At 35.1% G+C, this 15,573-nt stretch overlaps 1 protein-coding gene across 1 annotated transcript in view; it reads left to right on the forward strand.

Annotated features, from left to right (window-relative positions):
- The window catches only part of LOC127834312 (uncharacterized), a 134,585-nt gene extending 119,692 nt beyond the window's left edge, over nucleotides 1-14,893 (forward strand). Inside the window, exon 8 of the transcript XR_008027869.1 lies at nucleotides 14,848-14,893. The gene's annotated coding sequence lies outside the window, so the exon portion shown is untranslated. The remainder of the gene's footprint in view (nucleotides 1-14,847) is intronic.
- The last annotated feature ends 680 nt before the right edge of the window (nucleotides 14,894-15,573 follow it).

Raw genomic sequence — 15,573 nt, forward strand, 5'->3', positions numbered from 1 at the left:
TGATAAATATAGAAAATATAATCACTACAAAGTGAACAAAATTCAGTTGAATACTGTGACCAACAAAGATTTGCCAAAGAGCAATTCAGATCATGATTTAAATTAAATACAAGTAATATGAAAGTCTGCCTATTGGATCCCAGTTAAGACTTATTTGTCAAATCTGCACATTAATTTTCCCTTAGCCATGTAGAATTGGGGACTAAATACCATCAAGTCATGTAAAAAGGAGCAGGGTATAGCACGCTGCTATTGATCGCTTGAGCTTTCACATGAATTTTACGGGTAATTTTCATACAACAAATGATATTATGTAGTGTAATGATAAAGCATTATGAGCACAAATTATATCTCTTACTAGTGGTGCAAAAATCATTTAAGTGTCACATTTCAAAAGAAAATTTATATAAAAAGGTATTATTAATTGTTAAAACGTTATAAAAGGTTATTTCAATTCACTAAAGCATTTAATTACAAGAACAAGTGCATTTAATGTCCATTACAATACATGTTACAGTATTGGCATTGTATTTATCTGCATTTGATGTGCATTTAATACACTTTAAAATGCAGACAAGACACACTTCTAACAGAAACAAAGGTATTTTTGTCTGCATTTTTCCAGCATTAATACTCTTCAAGTGTATTTTTTATCATCCCAAATACACTTTACCAGGAAAAAGGTATGTTAAAATGCATTTTTAGTTTGTTTTAAGTATATTTTCAAATGCATTAAGACACTCTTTTCTTTTGCAAAAAATGTTGAACAAAAACTTGAAAATATTTAATATACTAAAGTGTAGTAATAATTAAAGTTTTGTATGAGCATCAAAAACAGTGTCAAATTCATACCAGTGCCTATTTAGTAGCAGTAGGCCTTATATGGTCTACTTGTGGTAGAAATAATGCATTTTGTATAATACAACATACATAAATTAAAAAAATATAGCTGCCCATACAGTTCAATACAATGTTCAATTAACTACACTATGCAAAGTTGAAATATGACATCAAGCTTGGAATAATCTTTTCAATAATGAATAATATGCTGTTTTAATTTATAAGTGAAATAGACATTTGCATATAAAAACTGATTTTAAATCAAAACTAAATGTTTAATTTGATTTTTAGCTCCACTGGCCAAAGGTCCTGTGTCCATCGTGCATCCATGCATAAACTTTTCCTTTAAACATCTTCTCCTACACTACTGGTCCAATTCTGATGAAATTTCTTAGGAATGTTCCTGGGGTGTACCTCTTTCAAATTTGTTCAAATTATGCCCCTGGGGTCAAATTTGACTCTGCCCTGGGGGTCACAAAATTGAAAATTTGCTTAAATAAGGCCTATTTTGTGAAAACTTTCAAAATCTCCCGTCCATAACCATTGGGCCTAGGGCTATCAAATTTGGTATGTAGAGACATCTAATAGTTCTCTACCAAATTTGTTCAAATTATACCCCTGGGGTCAAATTTGACCCTGCCCCGGGGGTCACAAAATTGAACATATGCTTATGTAGGGTATATTTTGTAAAAACTTTACAAATCTTCTCGTCCATAACCATTGGGCCTAGGGCTACCAAATTTGGTATGTAGTGGCATCTAATAGTCCTCTACCAAATTTGTTCAAATTTAATCCCTATGGTCAAACTTGACCCTGCCCCGGGGGTCACACAATTGAAAGTATTCTTATATAATGCCTAATTTGTGATAACTTAAAAAAAAAATCTTGTCCATAACCATTAGGCCTAGGGCTACACAATTTGGTATGTAGTGACATTGTATAGTCCTCTACTTAGTTTGTTCAAATTATGCCCCAGGGGTCAAATTTGACCCTGCCCCGGGGGCCACAAAATCAATTATATGCTTATATAGTGCCTATTTTGTGAAAATTTTAAAACTCTTCTTGTCCTTAACCGTAAGGCATAGGGCTACCAAATTTGGTATGAAGTGACATGTTATAGTTCTCTACCAAGTTTGTTCAAATTATGCCCCTCGGGTCAAATTTGACCCTGCCCGGGGTCACAAAACTGAACATACGCTTATATGGGGCCTATTTTGTGAAAACTTTAAAAATCTTGTTGTCCATAACCATTGGGCCTAGGGCTACCAAATTTGGTTTGTAGTGACATCTAATAAACCTCTACCAAATTTGTTCAAATAATGCCTCTGGGGTCAACTTTGACCCTGCCCCGGGGGGTCATAAAATTGAATTAACGCTTTTAAAGCGCCTATTTTGTGAAATCTTTAAAAATCTTGTTGTCGAAAACCATTTGGACTATGGCTACCAAATTTGGTATGCAGTAACATCTTATAGTCCTCTACCAAGTTTGTTCAAATTATGCCCTTTGGGACAAATTTGATCCTGACCCGCATGTCACAAAATTGAACATTATATACGCTTATATCTTGCTTATTTTGTGAAAACTTTAAAAATATTCTTGTCCTTAACTCTAGGACCTAGGGCTACCACATTTTGTATGTAGTGAGATATAGTAGTCCTCTACAAAGTTTTCTCAAATTATGCCCCTGGGGTTAAATTTGACCCAGCCCAGAAGGTCACAAAAGTGTACATGTGCTTAAATAGGGCCTATATTTAAGTATTTGCACATGCAGAGAAATTTGTTTCAGCCTTTTTTTCAGCAGTGGAGTGATACAGGGCCATCATGGCCCTCTTGTTTAAATACCCAAAAAATGAAACCGTGTTCATGCTTGCATGCACACAGTTTATAAATGCTGTCAGAATTATAAAATATGCAATTACTATAAATACAAATGCCAGGGAAAAGTGATTTTTGTACTAAAAGATTCGAATGGATATTACAATAAAACACTCTGAATACTTTAGTATGTAATTAACAGTTTTTGTCTGAAAAAAACACTAAATTTTATATATTTATTCAAATTCACATAAATCATATTTCAAAAACACATCATTACTTCAAATCCTTTCACACAATACTGAAAAAAATGCACAGTTTCTGATTGTTATTGATTCTTTATTAATTTATACATGTACCTTTTTTTAATCTTGATGCATCCTCAATTGTATAATGCACATCTTAATCTGTTTTAACAATTATAATATAAAGATTAAGGCTGACTCAGTAAAATAATAATCCATGATTTCTGCAGTACTTGCAGACAAAATAGGAATACTGCTGTGATATTATCTATCTATCTAATGGGATATTAATTTGGCTTCAATAGAAAAAAATCAAAGCATACACATGTATAAAATGTGTATGTATATATTAGTTAAACTTAAATTGATTGACCATCGATAAAAAGATATTATAATATATGTATGTATATATATATCCTTGTAAAACTAAAAATTAAATATGTATGTTTCTATTACATCATTTATGACTTTTATTTTCAGACAAAGTAGAGTGAAGCTTAAAACAGTATCCAATTGTAACAGTCAATTTTGCGAAAATCAACCTTATAATTATTTTCTGTGTTGGCCAATGTCATAATTGGTAAAAAATGTATATTGAACTGGAAGTTTTCTTTATTTTAAATGATAACATTTGCTTGGTCACCCATAATTGTCACAATCAAGTGGTCTTTTTACACTGTAGTTTTCTCACTGACTATGGGTTTGTTCTGAGAATGAGCCACACAAAGTATCGTTGGGGAGATGAGTTGTCAATTTTATGTTTATCAGTCTTTCATAATCCAGTATACCTGTAAAAAGGGAATTTGTAACTAATAATCACACAATATACACAATTAAAATTGTATGCATTTAGATTTATTTAGTACTGCACATTAATCATTTTCCAAAAATATGTAGCAACATTACATTATATAATGCTGCAATTCTAAAGTAATTTACTAATTATAGGTCGCTGATGTGTAATGGATGTGGTGTCCACCTAATGATCTGGAGGTCACTGGTTTGATCCCCAGTTTGGGAGCATTCTTAAGAAATCTCCAAGAGACACCGTACTGGTTCTGGGCCCAGGAAACGCACTCAAGAGCATTTCACATACATGTACGTAGTTAGTTCTTTAAATTTAATCGAACTAAAAATGGGTTAAAACTAACAACTGAAACCCTTATTAATACATTTTATGTTGAATCAAGCAATTGTGCAAATTCATTAAAAATAATGAGTAAAATTTAAAAATTCTACTTTAAAGTAATCATGATAATTTAGATCATTTTCAGAATATTTAATGATGATAATGATACAATTATATATTCCCTAAATGATAAAAATAAAACATGTAATGTTAATTTATGAAAAAAACGTTTTAATTTTATCAATATCATGGTAATTACAACTAGATACAGGCAATTAGATCAGAAACGTGCATTAATTATATTAACCCATTCATGCCTAGCGTCCTGAAAAAAAGGACATTGCAAACAACGTAGACCCAGATGAGACGCCGCATAATGCGCCGTCTCATCTGGGTCTACGCTGTTTGCTTAAAGAAATTTATGTAAGAAATATTCTAAATATAGAAATAAATATACCAGACACCCCTACTTTTGGAAATAAATTGATCCAATTTAGAAGGATGGGAGAGCCCACTGGGCATAAATGGGTTAATTAACAACCCAGACATTTGTAGTGATTTATGGTCACTATTTGATTAGCGTTCTATACATGACCTGTCATAAAAGGTATTTTTTAGCCAGTATTACAATCGGCAATGATAGTCTGTATTGCATACATATTCCAACGTCTATTATCGATTCGCTTCCTCAAACTGAACAAATATTTAATGTTTACATCGCGAAACGTAATGCATCCAGTTTCACTTTCGGTTTGGTTGGTTTTGTAAACACCGTAATTTCATCTTAAAAATTGGATGATAGGGTGATTAAATAATAATGGAAAAGTAAATCACTTGGATAATAGGTCAAAATGCAACACAAATGAACGTTAATAGTGCTCTTAATATCAAAGTTTCGGTAAAAAGTTTGGCGCTAGTTCAACGCGCATGTATACAGCCTCATAACAATAGACTGACAACCTTTTGGGTAATAAAGTAGTAATACAAGGCAATATGGCGACCGTTAGCCACGAGGCCTATCTTACGGAGGAATCCGAGATAGCCGATGTATCACGATTGTTAAATGAGGCTTATATCCAGGTTACATTATACTAAATAATCGTGTTATGTAGAGCTTTACCGTCTAAACAAAATAGCATAATTTACCCAAAGGAATGTTTTACACTTCAAACTATTTTTCTGTGGTTTTATCTTTTGGAAATAGTGAATGTGTGCACCACCAAACCCCTTTGATATGATGAAGTTAGAAACTTAAATGAAAAATGCATAGAAAAAGGTTATATTCCACTAGAAAACGGCCGTAAAAAAGTTGCAAAACAATTCAATTTTGAATTGGGTTTATTTTTTTCTTGCTTTGTACATTACATATTTTTTGATTGCATACAACGATTTCGCTTAGAACGGCCTTTAAGAAAAGGTATGGTAAGGGGGGTGGAGGTTATTTGCAAAATGTTGCATTTATTTTCGCTTAAAGTTGTCACTTTTACATTGATTTATAAATGGAAAATGTTTAGTATATTTTGACCTCCGGGGCGTATACTTATCAAAGCCATGTGCGGTGTAAGTTCCAGTAAATAGGCTCGTGTTTCGGAAGGTGGTAATTTTGGAAGCTGTGGTAGTGGTGGTGTTGGTGGTGGTTGTGGCGTACTGATGATAATTGTTGAAGTCTTTAGTGTTAAAAATTGTGGTAGTGGTAATTGTCGTGGTTTTACTAGTAGTGTTTGTATCGTTTGTTCTGGTGGTACTACTGAAAATGCTTGCAATGGTTTTAATGGTGGAAGTTGTAGTAGTTGTGGAAATGGTTGAATCGGTGGCAGTAGTAGATTTGACGGCAGTGTCGGGAGTGATAGTAGTGACGTAAATGGCGATATATGTGTTGGTAAAGGATATGGTGGAAGTGTTGGTTGTGATGGTTGTAGTTGCAGTGATGGTGGCAGAGTTGTTTGTGTTGGAAGTCGTGGAGGTGGCATTGTTGTTTGTTTTAGTGGTAATGGTGGAAGCGGTTGTGGCATACAGTCTATATACTGCGATCTGTGTCAACTGGAAGCGCCCAGGTCTCGCAACCGTTAAATAAGATGGCGATTACGAGGGACTTGTACAGTCTTAATTGTGAAGCTCATGGAACTTCTTGTCTACAACCTGTGTGCAAATCGCTGCAGTCGCCATTGCTATTCGTATACGCTACTTAGCGTTACTGCTGTCATCTTTGGACGGGGTTGCTCCCAAGAGTTAGTGCTCTAAGCTGGTCAGTCCTTCCAGCTTCTCGCCTTCATGCTGGTGTCTGCACTGGTGTTGTTCGTGCTATGTACCATAAACTTGTAATACTCCGCCCTGACCTTCATCCCGCATGCTACTTCTCTTTAAGACACTGTTGATCAGAGCTTGGTGTTTACTGCTGGTACAACCGATAAGGTTAATGTCATCAGCGAATCTAAAGTTATATGTTGGTCTACCTCCGATGGGAATTGAGGTCTACTTTTTTTTGCATCGCCCGCCTTAAACGTCCAAAGGCAAAGGTCAAATAGGAAGTTGACGGACGTCCATTGACGTCCTGCAGTGGTCACCCATCTGTTCATTTACAAGTACTGCGCTTCGGGCGTTTCCGTTCTTGGATGACCTTCGCCAGAACTTCGTCAATTGGGAACCCTCTCAGAATTTTTCGTATTTTCATAGGCCATCATACCTAATGCGTTCGAAAGTTTTCTTAAAGTTTACGAAGTTGAGCAACTGACAGACAGACAGACAGACGGACGGGCGGGCGGGCCGGCGGGCGTGCGGGCGAGCGTGCCGGCGGGCGGGCGGGCGGGCGGGCGGGCGGGCGGGCGGGCGGGCGGGCGGGCGGACGGACGGACAGACGGACGGACGGACGGACGGACGGACGGACGGACAGACGGACGGACAGACAGACAGACAGACGGACAGACAGACAGTTTATTCAGCAGACAGTTTATTCAGACTTATACACAAGTACATCGTCTTCATATATAAGTATACATATTATTTTCTGTAACGTAACTAGGTATAACACAATAACATTACATAGCGTAAAACAGACATTTACGAATACACATTCAAGTAAACTATCAAAGCGGTAATGAAATTATTGAACTGCATTATGTAGAATCTCATTTTATATCACAAGAGATTCTTTGATATATTTACATACATTATAAATAACTGTTATTTTCACATGAAACTTATAACTTGTGGAATTTATATTTCCTCAAATCAGTGTTACATCGGCATAAATAAATAAAATGGTATTCATCTTCTAAATCCGAATTATTACAACATAAACAATAAAGTTCATTTCGTGGTGTGTTATTTTGAGCGTAACTTCCAGTTTGGATTCGCAAAGGATGTGCAGAGACTCGTAATCTTACAATAAAAAATCGCAGTCGTCTAGGAAGTAAATCTAAATATATTTCATATTCCAAACAGCTTTTAAAAACTTTATACATATCTAATACAGTTCTATTATTCAAGAGATCACGCTCGTTTCTCAATATTGACTCTGCAGTGACAGATATGTTCTACAGTTTCTCGGCATTATTCTAAAATCGACTAAGGATGATGTGTAGCATGAAAGCTACGGGATTAATTATTGGGCTAATGACGCTGTTAATTTGCGCATCACTTTAAGGCAGCCTTTTTAAGGGGGTAATACAAGGATGGATCTACGCCCTGTCCCACTTCCCTTTCTACCAGGTCTTTAGCATAGTTCCATCATAGCTGCAGTCGTTCTCTCTCATCCAGCCGCAATAAGCTCTGATGGGACTTTCTCCAAAATTGTAATTTCAACCTCTTCAGACTTCGTATCGTCATTTTCATCTTTCACCTTTAGTATGGGCGGATTTGCGTCGTTCTCGTCTGGTCTAAAGCGTTCTGAAGAAGACTGTGTTTTTTTTTCGAGTTATAAAGTTTGCAGATATTTTCAGTCCCGGACGTTCCCGTAATCGTTTATATAACATAACGATATTTCTAACTGGTCTTTGTAAGGGTTTTGAACATGTGTTGGCCTTGTTATAGCTGTCTGTCGCCTAATTCATTTTCTTCCTCACCTCCATATTCGTTTTCTGGTCTTCTGTCCCATAGTCCTGAGTGTTGTACGTATCATGTATCAGATGATTTCTTTTATAGCAGAGGTCAATTACCTCAATCGTTCCTCCTTTCTCTCTTACAAGATCTTCTTCGCAATCACATAGGCCTTTTAGACAATCAATGCGAGTCTTTTTCACCATTTAATAGTATAAACTTTATTCCCTTTATGAAAATGTAACCGTTAAATTATTTATAATGTCAAGAATTATACTCGTTTCAACAATTTATTTTCAGCTTATGAAATTATGTTGTCAAACGATATGCGGTTTTCTTTATTAAAAAATTGGTTTATGAAAATTATTTGTTTTTATAATTTGACTTGCCTTCGAGAAAGCGGATTGTATATTCCAGTTAGTAACGTAATTTTGGGTTACACGGAGCTCGATTTGATTTAGAAGAAGGTCATATTGAGTAAGATGGAGCGTTATATTGCGATAAATGAGAGCGACCATGAGTTGGCAATACTTGCAGTTATCATTTTATCTGATTGATATTCACAATTTTAATCGATGTGATGTGGGATGTGCTATTATTTGGTGTATGCAAAGTTTCCAATCAAGACACGACAATATTTTAAATGCACGAGAGTTTCCATATGGCAGATATCAAATCTTTTTTAACAGTAACCCTTTATCAAATGATTGGTCTGACAATGCCCGTTACCTTCCTGTAGTTTTCGTGGCGTCTCATGTTGTTTTCATGTTGTTTCAAGCAGTCTTGTCTTTTCTAGTTTTGTGTAATGTAAACTTCTGTCGTATTGTGTCGCCTAGTGTTGTATCATATTGTCTAAATAAGTCTCACGTGTTCTTGTTCTACCTCGTGTAGTTCCCTCGTTGCCTCGAGTTTTCGTGTCGTTGCGCCTGTTCATGCTGATTGGTCTGTCAGCTATTATTACTTTCATAATGTTTTCAAGTCTTCTCATGATGCATATACGTGTAAGCGACATTGAATGATATCCTTCGGCATAATGCATCTACATGTAATACGTAATTCAGCATTCGTTTTTATATAAATCAGACGGATATCGCCTTATTTTAGGCGTTTACGTGTGCCACGTGGCCCTTTATTATAGCATCAGTTTTTTTTAAGTCAGAAATCACTGATGCTTCCTTTTCTTAAATAGGCGGTTATTTAAGCATGCATTTGATTAATCATGAAGCCAGATATCACCTTATACAAGGCGATTTACGTTCTCGTGTAGACGGCTATTTAATTATGAATTTGATTAATCATTAAATCAGATATCACCTAATTTCAGGCGTTTCCCTGTGCCAAGTGGCTTGATGTGGCTGCATGGATGACATGCAGAACGATCAGAGGTTTCAAGATTGTTCGATGGTATACCATACGTTTGTACAACAGGCTGCTCAGGCCGGGGTCGCTGCGGCAACCATTATGTGCAGGTCTGAACGATGTAAACTCAAGCGAAATACATCGGATCTAACATTTGCTGAGGCACGGTATCATTTTCAAATCTTGCGAACCTCGTGTCAGATAAAATCAATTTATAAGGATGCAAAGAAAATGTGTTGATTTAACTGCGATATACAAATATATGAATTAATGATAAAATATAACGGTTTAGTACAAAGCAGGCAAGCGAATATCTTCTCTCGTGACTTAATTTGATCATGGTGCTTTTCTTAAAACAGTTTATAATTGATTGAAATGACCTCATATCATATAGGTTTTGTTTTTTCTCACATGAGCGCCCAAATTTGTTCGCATTTACTGGTTGAGTATGCATGATAAGCGCACTTATTTTTGCGATTATGGTAGTACGGCATTATAAATCACTATTGTATCGACGAATAAATAGAAAGAATACAATATCATATGATATAAAGCCCATGATACCTTTATGAAATGTGTCGCAATTCTTGTTGAACAAAGTCAGTTGGATACTGCACTATATTTATTCGCTTCTGTTTATGCATATACTCGGGTATATTGTAAACACGAGAAACGATAGTGTTTATGTTTTCTGTACATTTTAAATCGGTTGATAACTGGGTTAGTTATAAATAAACGATCTGGCTAAAATTTGTCATCAAACATTTGCTTCAATGATTAATAGATAGGCAATATATAGAGAATAACAGGTTACTGCCTGATCTTTTTGTAATATTTCACGCAAGGCTTAGAATACTATAAAGGTGGGGCATGCCGAGCCGTTATTTTATTCGTGCCGAGCCTGATATATCACAAAAACATCAGGCAGTGACCTGTTTTTAGCTCACCTGCGCAAAAATGTGCTTATGGTGAGCTTGTGTGATCGCCTTTTGTCCGTCGTCCGTCGTCCGTTGTGCGGCGTCAACATTTGCCTTGTTAACGCTATAGAGGCCACATTTATTGTCAATTCTACATGAAATTTGGTCATAATATCCAGGATGTGTTTGCAAATGGTTACGTTTGCTTGAAAGACATGGATGCCAAGGGGCGGGGCATTTTTTGCTAATATGGCTATAGTAAAATCTTGTTAACACTCTAGAGGCCACAATAATTGCCCATCTTCATGAAACTTGGCCAGAAGATGTATCCCAATAATATATTGGACGAGTTCGAAAATGGTTTCGGTTGCTTGCAAAACATGGCCACGAGGGGACGGGGCATATTTCCTTATATGGCTATTTATGACTTTAGTAAAACCTTGTTAACACTCTAGAGGCCACATATATTTCCAATCTTTATGAAATTTGGTCAGAAGATTGGTATACATGATTTATTGGATGATTGTCACATTTTTTGTTTCAAATTACAAATTTTCAGCTTTTTGTGTACTTATGCTTTAAATCTGCTACATATATTTTATGTCAGAAATAAGGTGACTGGCCGAACTTTTACATTTTACGTTTAAAGCGGATGGATATTCGAGCGCATTATCCTAGGAGATGTTTTGTTTTAAAAAAACATTGTCCCACATGTTAAATTTGCGTTTAATCATATATGTTTGCATTTGAAGCGCAGAGGGGCAAGCTGCCTTTGGGTGTCTCAAAGACTTTGGGTCCCGTTGTCCAGAGTTGTTGCAAAGCCAGGGCTTAGACCAGATGACGTCAATGGGCGACCAGGCAGCCGGAGCCGGTGGTTTTAGTAAGTAGATCCTGAACTTACTGAAGCAAAATATAGTAAAGCATATAAATGCTTCTTTTTTTAATTTGATAAGTTTTCAACAACGCTCTTCATTAAGTTCAGCTGTAGCATATTTGATTATAACGTCGATCTTATTAACAAGTTTATGCTTGTTATCACATCTTTTACATTTGTCTTTAGACATGTAGCATCGTACGTATGGCGGTCTTCTGCCCAGAGTGTTCAAATAATTTTTCCAATGGTGATCAGAGTATGCTCCTCGGGTATCTATTGGAACTCATAGGGTAACTTGATTATCTTAAGGGTGAAGTGTGAAAAATAAAACAATATCAGGTGACCTATTGCGACCACGACGTTTGGTATTTGACATGTAACAGACTAAGTATGATGGTCCTCTACACAGTTTTTTATATCATGGTAACACTTTTACCCACGAATGGCGAAATCTTTTGTAAACAAGTATCAGTTAAATTCATACTAAACAAGAAAGAAGTATAAACTATAAAATCCATATCGCCTGTTGCTTCTTAAGTCGCATCATAAGCTAGCAAAAGTCAGCTTGGTATGCAGGGATACCAACGGTGGCATGTGTATTCCCTAAGTCATTTGATATGCATGTATTTATGTCAGTAATAACACTTTTCAGGTAAGACGTGTTTAGATGCCCAGAACTATCTGGCATTGAGTACGAGCACGGATGGTTCAGATCTCACTACTCAGAAAACAAAGTTTGGATACGTTCCTGAACTGATGAAACAAATCTGCGGGTATGTTATAAATACAAAATATTGAATGCAGCTGCGTTTTGTTTTTCATTTGCAATAATTAAAGGCACCATCATGCAATCATATGACTTTATTTAGTTCAGAGCACTTTCGGACGTGATCCGTTGCGTTACACTGAAAGTTGAGAATTTGCAAGTATTAAAAGAACAATCATGCACCTTTAATAATGTGTTTGTACAGAACATTTTCGGAGGTATTCAAATGCATTACGCCGCAACTGGAGAATGAATGCTCACTGGTTGTGGGCGGTGTTCTCTGCCATGGTCCAGTTAGGCATGCCACCAGGTATGATGTTTCCGAAATACGAGACACTTAGAATGCTTGCCAAAGAACGATGTCTGACGCTGCCAAAAGGTACGCCTGTTATTTCTCTTGAGACAATCTCTCAATACCAAAATTATTGTATTATATAAATTCTTTAATATTATACTCCCATATTTTCCACCTTAAAGAAAATAGCAATTAAAACAATATATACATATATATTTTCCACCTTAAAGAACATATCAATTAAAACAATATATATATATATATATATATATATATATATATATATATATATATATATATATATATATATATATATATATATATATATATATATTATTGTGTCACAGTTATGTGTCTATAATGATAACGTTATCGCCTTCAAAACAGGAATATTGACAACTCGTAAATTCGTTATATTATTTGATCCATTTTAATTTTATTTCTCCTATAGCATGAACACTTGGAGGGTTGCTATATGCCAAAGTAAATATTTTATGTTTGCCTTTATATACTTGTAATTCCTCAAGAAACAGTCTCTCAGAAACCATACACTTTGTTATTCTCGTCAATGATAAATGAAAATACAGGGGAGTGAATAACTGATATGATGTATACCAACCTGGAAAAAAGGAAGAGAAATATGCGCTTTATTTCAATAGTTTAACAATTTGCACTTATACAACATAACAAAGAAAATGCAACGTTCAGGTTAATCTTTAGATTTCGTAACATCCCGATGTGCTCATGACAATCTCCAGATCCAGACTTTCGAGGACTGCCTTAACACAGTGAACAGAAATTATAAAACTCCGGAGAAAAGGTTTCCTGCGGGTAAGTTCATTTGAGACATTAAGTCAAAGCTATTAAGTTCGCTGTTCCGTTGTCAAAGGCACACGTCATGTGGATAAATAGCTATGCAATTGTTACTTTACACCGATGTACAGTTCTTTATGTGTTTGTGTTTACTTGTCGAAATTTTTAGTTACGATTAGGAACTACAGACGACATACTTATCTATTTTTTCAAACGATGAATGATAATTCTTATAGATAATAATTCTCTCGTAATACATTAATTTAGATTTGCTAAAGAGCAGTAATTATATCGCATGTTTATGACGTTAGATGAATGAGGTAGATCATAGTATGCTGTTCGTATATATCTTTCTGAAATAATTTTATGAGCGTAAACAAAATTGATCCAGAAAGACAATGTATACAACGATAATCATTACGAATCCTGCATTTCCTTATTTTCCTTCCTCAATTAAAATTTCGGCATTGGGCCTTTATTGAACTACTGTTTGTTAGGAATATGTTGTTACAAGATGTTAAAATATAGTCGACATATTTTTTCCGTAGTTTTGACACGATGCCGACATTTTTATAAAAGGCGGTCACATCAGACGTTTCATTATAAATTAAATTATGCTAAACCGTCAGTTAATTACGGATGATTATAACAAATTCTTTGTTTGTCTCAGAGCCGTTGTTGCTCGTCTGGCCTGTCTCTCTGACATCCTGGTTGCTAAGTGCGGGAAGAAACATTACGGCGGTATCGTCAACCACGCCGAATATTTCTTCACTGACGAGCCGCTCACCTGGGACCGCACCAGCTCAGCGGCCTATGCGTACCTCTCTATGATGACGTCTCTCTTTGCTGTGCTATTTGTACTGATCCTGTCCTAGGTTTAAGAAAATAGGTATAATTTCTATGAACATGGTTATTCTCTTTTATACAAACACAAAATTCGAGTGGTTATTGAGAGATGATCCCTGTATTTACCATAGCCTAAAATGATATCGGTAGTTAAACTTTATCATATGGAGTTCAAACAATTCACATGTTCACAAATTAATAAAGTGGCAATGCTCAATAATATATAAAGTATAAGGAAATTTAAAGCACATCATTTATTGAAGATCAATAATTATAAATATTATATTTTAAACAGGCTAGGTAAAATATAAGGTTCCAATGTAGTACGACCAATATACAAAGCTTGAATATCAGTAGACAATCGGAAATAAATAGAACTAATAAAAGCTTGTGTATATGGAAGTTGTAGATTGTTGACAGAGAAGCAGTAGTTTAGTTCTTGTTTCTGCCTTATTATGATGCGTTCATTTTTATTGTGTGATATGTGTAGGTTTAAACAATGTTATATGCCCATAGCGGAATATTAAACCAACAAACGATCATTCTCCGCCTAGGCCTTTACAACAGAGAACTGACTGCTTATAAATGTGGAAAAAAATCACTTGCTGATGAAAACAATACTTTATATTCAAGACACATTTCCAAAGGAATTAATCTAAACTTCAGATAATTTAACAGGGGATCGTCTAGTCCGTATTCTTTATTAAAGGAAAGATACGAAAGAGCTTTATAATTATGCAAAGGGATAACAGAGCATGTGAATTTTGTATCTTAATAAATGATTTAATATACGTGGGGTTTAATAACATGTTCTTATATTTCCACGTTTAATGTACATTTTTCTGATATTGTATCAGTAGTAAACTTGATTGTTTTTCGTATGTGTTTGCTTTTATTGTATTTTACTGAAAGCTTTTAGTCAGATAGTTGTTTAAGGCAAATAAACGAGACATGTACATTTACTGTAGCGTAATATACTACACTTCGTTTTATGTGAGATTGCAAAATCATCTTTTGACAATCATTTAAGTGATATTGTACATATAGAAGCAGTACTCAACAATCAGGCTTAGATATGTGTTGTCTTTTGTAATTATTCTTAATCAATCTGTGTTGGTATTGTGATGATACCCTTGTTCAATTACTAAATATAAACTGCGACAATAGTATCACGGTAAAATTTCTTCTTAAGAAACATAAGCGTACATTAAAGGGGATGTCCTATATTTCATTTCCATCAATTAACCCAATAAAACCAAGTCAAATTAGTTGGTATATATAAAAAAACTTTTAAAAATAAAACTAGTTTATCTTATTTCTTAGATACACATTACACATGGCAATGTTCTCAGAAACAAGTAATGTGTTGAAAGAACGTCACGGAAACAGAACAATACAGAGTTTCCGAATGAATGCATGTGAGTTCCCCTAATTGAGATGAACACACGTTTTTGATGCTGTAAGTATAGCTCTGTTACTTTAATCTTTCTTGTTAAATTTATTATAATGCTTATTGGCGTGTACTTTTTTTTTACTAAATTGCATGTGAGCGTGATAGCATGGTGAAATATGTAACCATTCTAACTGGTTAATGACAACTTAAGACATTTCATGTTTGATTGATTGTCGATACAATTT

Source organism: Dreissena polymorpha, chromosome 6 (assembly GCF_020536995.1).
Source record: "Dreissena polymorpha isolate Duluth1 chromosome 6, UMN_Dpol_1.0, whole genome shotgun sequence".
Taxonomy (NCBI): Eukaryota; Metazoa; Mollusca; class Bivalvia; order Myida; family Dreissenidae; genus Dreissena; species Dreissena polymorpha.